Raw genomic sequence first — 7337 nt, forward strand, 5'->3', positions numbered from 1 at the left:
ATGTCCACTTTTTGAAACACTGGATCTTGGGACACTCCCTTTCAGACCTAGCCACCATGCTGTGAGCAACCACACAGAGCCACTGGAGAGGCTGGCTCCACATAGGTGCTCTGGCCAACCGCCCCAGCCCAGCTCTTAGCTTACAACCAACAACAGTTGCAGCCTTGTGGAAGAGACATCTTGGGGCATCCAGCCAAGTCAAGTCTTCAATTGTCTATGGGCCAAGTTGACTGTCTTTGGTCAAGCTGCAATCACATGAGACACCCAAAATGAGAAATGCCCAGCTGTGCTCACCAACCCACATAAAATTAAGAGAAGAATAATTGTTTTAAGCCACTAAATCTTGGGGTGTTTTGTTATCCAGTCAAAGCTAATCAGAACAAAGAAGAATGGGAAGTTAAAAGAGAGTTCAAGCTTTATTTTCTCTTAGTTGAGTAGAATGCTAAATGATTTGGAATAGCTAATATGAGGAATGAAACAGATAATTGATCAGGGTCATGTAAAAAAATTATTAAACATTGTCAAGGGTCTAATTCTTGTCATAGACCTAAATCTGTGATGGCATCAATACCCTTTATGATTTTTCTCTAGTAGAATGCAAAAGATCCACAAAGGTTTGAGGTTCAGCAGTGCAGATAAACAGAAAAGTAAGGGACCAAGAGAGCAGAGGGTGCTGCCCAGAAAGTGGTTAAGCAGTAAAACAGTGCCCAGGAGCAGGGCTGACTGATACTTTAGGCATGCAGTTTAGGGTCCACAAAAATGTTTTAATTTCTTTAAGAATCAGAAGAAAAACTTTCAGGCCAAAGAAAATGTTATATTTACCTTTTATTTATAAGTGTAAATGTAAAATATACCATTTTTCTTTTGTTAATGGAGAAAGGAGCCTATGAAAGCAAAAATGCCTAAGTCTCATGAAAGTCATTATGCGGTTCTGCCTAGGAGAGGCAGACAATATGAGAAAAAAAGGAAGTTAAGGATCAGAGGTCTTAAGGAAACTATTATGAATTTGTAGTCAAATTAGGATAGCAAGAAACATAAAAGGATAAGGGATTGTGATTAGGCAGTGGAATGTGAGAGGTTTAAGTTTTCAGAAAAGGAGAAGAGGATGAGAAGCTCCAGGACATGGTGGTGAGAGGTGGGAAGAGAGGTGACTATTGGAGCAGAGGAGATCAAGGATCAAGGTGGGTGGGAGTTTGAAAAGGTCATCAGCACTGAAGTGATCCAAGATAGTGGCAAGAGTTAGAAAGACGAGGATTTTAGATGGACTAAAACTTTTTATATAAAAATTAAAGTACTGGAAGAAACAAAGCCATTTTTTTTCTTAGTTGACATTTATTGGCAAAATTCACCCTAAGTGGAATTTTGAGAAGGTCCTTAATTTTTATAATAATAAAATATATTTCAAGTATTTTTTCTAACAAAACTAATGTGAATTTCTTTATTTTTTTTTAAATTGAAGTATAATTGACATAAAACATTACATTGGTTTCAGGTGTACAACAGAAAAATGATTTGGTATTTTTATATATTGTAAAATGATCACAATGTCTAGTCAATGTCTGTTACCATACATGGCTATAAAGTATTTTGTATGTGTGATGAGAACTATCAAGATCTACTCTCAACAACTTTCAAATATGCAATATAGTATTATTAACTATGGTCACCATGTGGTACAGAAATTTTTAAAATTAATTTCAAAATAGGAAAAGTATAGGCATGACATAAAATACAGATAGCAAAATGGAGAGATCAGTAAACAATGCAAATAAATTTGTTCTCCACAACAAACATCAAAACCCAAATAACTGTTCAACAAACTAGTAAAAAATGTATTGCAATTCATATATCAGTAGAGGTCTATTTTCCTTATCATGTAAAATCCTGTAACAAAACAGTGAGAAGATAGGTAGTGTTCTGAACCCCATTCTAACATGTGGTGTTTTTTTCCCACTCCACCAGTCAATCCTCCGACACCAGCTAGATGTCCTACAATTCAACTCAATTCTACCACCACCCAGAGATTGCATCAGATTCCACAGGTTAAGGGCTCAGTTCCACAAGACTACCCTCCACTTTAGATACCAATCACAAGTTCAGGTTAACAGTGCTTCTGCTTGATCAGCTATAAATTAGAAGCTCCCACAACCCCCTATTTGGGTTCTACTAATTTGCTAGAGCAGTGCACAAAACCTACATGATTACCAGTTAATTACAAGAGATATTAAAGGATACAATCAACAAGCAGATGAAGAGATACATAGGGTCTTGAACAAAGGATCTTCTGTCCTAGTGAGGCCCAGCATGGGGGCACATGCAAGAGTTCTGTCTCACCAACCCAGAAGCTCTCTGAAATGACTCCTTCTGGATTTTTATGGAGGCTTCATTACAAAGGCAAAATTGATGAAATCATTGGTCATTGGTGATTGATTCAACTTCCGTCCCCTCTCCCCTCCTCAGAGGACAGGAGAATGGGACTGAAAGTGCCAACCCCCTACTCACATGGTTGGTTCTCCTAGCAACCTTAGGTGGGGTCCAAAATCACCTCACTGACATAACAAAAGACATCTTCACTGCTCTCATTACTTAGGAAATTCCTAATTCCATAGGTTTAAAAAGCTCTGTGCCAGAGGCACCTGGGTGGCTCAGTTGGTTAAGCATCTGCCTTTGGCTAGGTTCAGCTAGGGTCATAGTCCTGGGGTCCTGGGGTCCTAGGGTCCTGGGATCGGCACACTCCCAAATTGAGCTCCCTGATCAGTGGGAAGTCTGCTTGTCCCTTTCCCTCTGCCCCTCCTTCCCGCTTGTGCTCTTTCTCTCTCTCTCTCAAATAAATAAATAAAATTAAATAAATAAATAAATAAATAAATAAATAAATAAATAGCTCTGTGCCAGAAATGGGGATGAAGACCAAAATACGTATTTCTTATTATGAATCACAGTATCATGATATAGGCAAAGAAGATGGCCAAGAAATCACAGAAAGGGAAATAAAGAGCTAAGCATTTGAAAAGATGTTCATCTTCACTCAAGGTAGGAGAACCGCAAATTAAAACTTAAATGAAATAATTTTCAATTATCAAACTGGCAAAGGGAAAACAAAGAATCAAATATTGTGTTGGCAAGGATAATGAAACACTGACTCTGAAACATCACTGATGGGTGTGTAAATCAGCACACAGCCTATGGAGAGTAATTTTGTCACTATCTACCACAACTTTAAAAAAGCAAATAACTTGACCCAACAATCTCAATTCTAGGAACTGATGCCACAAATAACTTGCAAATATAAAAGATGACATAGGTAAAATGCTATGAATAGTAGCCTCATTTGCAACAGCAGAAGACTTTTTTTTTTTTTTTAAGAAGGAAAATCTGTATGTACTAACAGGAAAAATTATTTAAAATATTTTGTTAAGCAAAAAAAAGAAGTTTTCAGAACAGTGTCTATAATATCTTAACAGTTGTATATTTCTAAGAAACAATTTATACATAAATATGCATACATATACATAAATACATATGATTCTGCTTTCATAAAATATCTCTGGAAGGATATCCAAAAATTGGAGATGATAGTTCCTTCCAGTGAGAGGTAGTGGGGACCTAGAAGACATGTGAGGAAGACAATTTTCATTTCACATTCTTTTTGATGAGGAACCACTTGCCATAGTCCTCAGTAATCATGTAAGTGACCAGATTAGTTGAGGTAGAGTAGTGCGTGTTAGAATGGAGTATCATACAACTTAAAAAAAGAGGACACGGTTAGAGAGTCAAGGTTTGGAAGTACCAATGAAAGTCTAAATGAATATCACTTCCTGGCCCAGAGATACAAATGAAGAAAGAATGGCTAGCATCTTTAAAGAAAGCTGCCTGAGAAGTGATGATGTCAAGGAAAAGCCAAGTTTGCTTTAGAACAAGAATACAGTGAGTTCCATGAAGAGAGTGAGGATGTTGTAGAAAATAGAATATTTCCAGAAAGCAGTAGAAAGGGTTGCGAGAGAGGTCATCAGTGGGAAGCAATGAGAGGATGACTCAGAGAGGAAAAGCACAGAGCAGGATAGAGAAAAAAAATAAGAAATAAATGCCTGAAGAGTCCGCTTTCTAGACTAAAGGGAGACAGCCATGAAAAGCATAAAAGGAATTAGTAGCTAACAAAGCTCTATGGTTTTATCAGTGTCAGCTGAGCACAGGCCCCAGGTGACTTAATGGTGTTGGCCTGGTCTATAAATGCTGAGACTGGCACAGGCTAGAACCCATGTCTTATCAATTGTTTGACTATGGCATTTATTCTATGGATTCTTTGCACAGTGGCCCTAATAGAAATTCAGTAAAAAAAGTTCTTTCTGTGCCACCACAAAATTCAACACTAGGTAGTGTGGACCATCTACAAGGAAGGCCTTTCTCCAAACCTCATCACCAACTTGAAATTTCACTTTCTGACCTATTTTTCCCACATGCTCACTCACTCACTATAACTGAACTTGCTTTTGCCTTCACTGAGACCTCTAGTCAAACAGAACAGAGAAGAAATGTTAGAGATCATCTACCCTAGTGGTTCTCAACTCTGGCTGCTCCATAGAAATCATCTGGCATTGCAATAACATGGATGGACATTGAGGGCATTATGCTAAATGAAATAAGTCAGACAAAGAAAGAAATACTGTATGACCTCACTTGTATGTACAACCTAAAAACAAACAAACAAAACAAAAAGCAAAACTCATAGAAACAGAAACTAGATCAGTGGTTGACAGGGGTGGGAAGCAGAGAGAATGTGTGAAGGTGGTTAAAGCGTACAAACTTCCGATTATAAGATGACTGGGGAATTAATGTACAGCATAATGACTATAGTTATGTAGTGCATACTTACGAGTGGCTAAGAGTAAATCTTAAAAGTTCTCAGTGCCAAAAAAGGTAACCAAGATGATAAATATATTAACAAACACTACTGCAATTACCATTTCACAATATAGACATATATCAAATCGTGTTGTATACCTTAATTTTATGCAATGTTATATGCTAATTAAATCTCAAAAAAAAAGCTGGAGTAAAAGAGAAATCACCTGACATACTCTAAAAAAACAAAAACAAAACAAAAGACAGATATCTAGGTTGCACCTCCCACTCTGATTTAATTGTTCTAAGATAGGGACCAAGAATAATATTTTTTTAAACTTCACCAGGTAATTCTAGGTATAGCCAAATTTGAGAGCTGATTTACTTCAACGCTTTTGTTAGAAAGATGAAGGAACTAAGGGAGATGACCCAAGGTCAACCCTCTAGAAAATGGAGGGAGGGTTGGAACTCATGTCTCCTTGCTCTCGGTCTAGTATTCATAGCCTCAATTCATATTGCTTTGACCCATGATTCTATCCTTTCTCCTAGCTTCACTTGGCTCTTTACCTAACCTTAAGGCAAACAATAAAAAATACCAAAACGTGGGGCGCCTGTCTTTGGCTCAGATCATGATCTCAGGGTCCTGGGATCGAGTCCTGAGACGGTCTCCCTGCTCACCGGGAGTCTGCTTCTCTCTCTCCCTCTGCCCCTTCTCCCTGCTTGGGCTCTCTCTCTCTCTCTCTAATAAATAAAATCTTTAAAAAAAAATGTGACCAGCATGACGTTCACATGAATCCACATGTCCAGCTATCAACAACTGTGTAAGCCCAAACATGGATTTCTGTTCCATTGTAGACTGCTGTGCATTGCTTGAAAGTCACTTAATGGTACCACTTGGCATCACCATATATTCATGCTCTCTAAACTCAGTGAATCCTCACTCTACCCGGCCATCTTTATTTCACCTTTCTTTTCCTTGTCATGTTGCCTAGAGAGGCTGCTCCAAATCTTTTCTATGTCCCTTCAGTCATCTACCTTAGCTATGTACACCCTCAGCAAACTAATCGATCTGACATTAACACCATCTATTTCCCTAGCATCTCCTCTGCCCGAAATCATCTCTGTATTTAAACCTATCCTCTTACCAAGTCTAACTTTTGTCTGTAATCAGATTTAACCCCTCTTGTTTTTCTCTAGTACATGTCCCATCTTTCCCCCAACTCTTCTTTCTCCAGGCAGTCATCTCTTCTCTACTGCCTCTTCTCTCTCAGCTTAGACAAATTTAGGAGTTTTTCCCATCCTAAAGGCAATCTTCTTTTACAATTACTGCCCTATTAAGTTACTAACAACCATCCCTCTTTCTTTCTTAATAAGATACTATTATCCAGCAAGGCAAGTTTAAATGAGTTTTATATTGTAAAGCTCTTAGAAGAATACCTGGCTTATAACTCATAGTAGTGATCTATCTATCTATCTAATCTATCTATCTATCTATTTATCTATCTATCTATCTATTATCTTCCCATCACCATCCAAGGAAGCTGTATCCATCACTTAAGGCCCTGCTCAAATGGGCTCAACTCCTGTCTTGATCAGCTATGACAGGCCAAATTAATGCATGCTTTCACATTTTTACCAAATCATTTAGAGCATGTGAATCAGAGCATTGCTTCTGCAGTCCAAGTGCCTGGGTTCCAGGTCTGGTTTTGTCATCTACTTACCACCTACAGACTGAAGAAGTTTGCGACAGGTCCCCCAAATATGTCTGCCATCTTGGCATAAAGATTACTTGGAGTCAAAAGTAATCAAGACACAGCAGGTTCAGGAAAAGCTCTTTACCTCCCCTATAACTGATTAAAAAGAATTTAGGTGGAGGACCTGCTCCAGAAAGAGAGCTATCACCATAGATAACTACATTATGATATGAACTAGGTATGGTAGACAGGGAGGAACCTCGCAAGGTCTGTTTGATCAAAGTGCTTTCTTCATCCCATTGCTTCTGAGTGACCCAGAACACATTTGTTTACCATCTTTTTCACTCTTCTTGAGGATTGCATTCATTCCCTTTGAAGTCCCAGACCCTTAACCCCTTCTCCTTAATTCAAGATGCCTTGCTGCGTGTCTTTGCAAATTCCATGTCTGTGTGGATTCCCTGTACATACACTATTAAATTTGATTTACTCTGGCTAATCTGTCTCATGTCAGTTTGATTCTTAGGCCAGCTAGAAGGATCTTGAAGGGGACAGGACATTCTTGTTCCCCAACAGGGCTTTGGGCTTCAGTTACTATCAGTAAATTGGCAATGACAATAGTACCTAGCTCATTGGATTACAATGAAATGTCACGCACAGTAGTATACACAGATACATAACAATGACCAAACCGATGAGGTTTCTACAGCTATGAAGCTTCATTTCAGAGTGGGAAATAAATAAAAAATGAGTAAAAATAAATGTTGATATATAATATCTTAGCTGATCACCTATTTAAAGGCCTTC

The sequence above is a fragment of the Ailuropoda melanoleuca genome, chromosome 1 (assembly GCF_002007445.2).
Source record: "Ailuropoda melanoleuca isolate Jingjing chromosome 1, ASM200744v2, whole genome shotgun sequence".
In the NCBI taxonomy this organism is placed as follows: domain Eukaryota; kingdom Metazoa; phylum Chordata; class Mammalia; order Carnivora; family Ursidae; genus Ailuropoda; species Ailuropoda melanoleuca.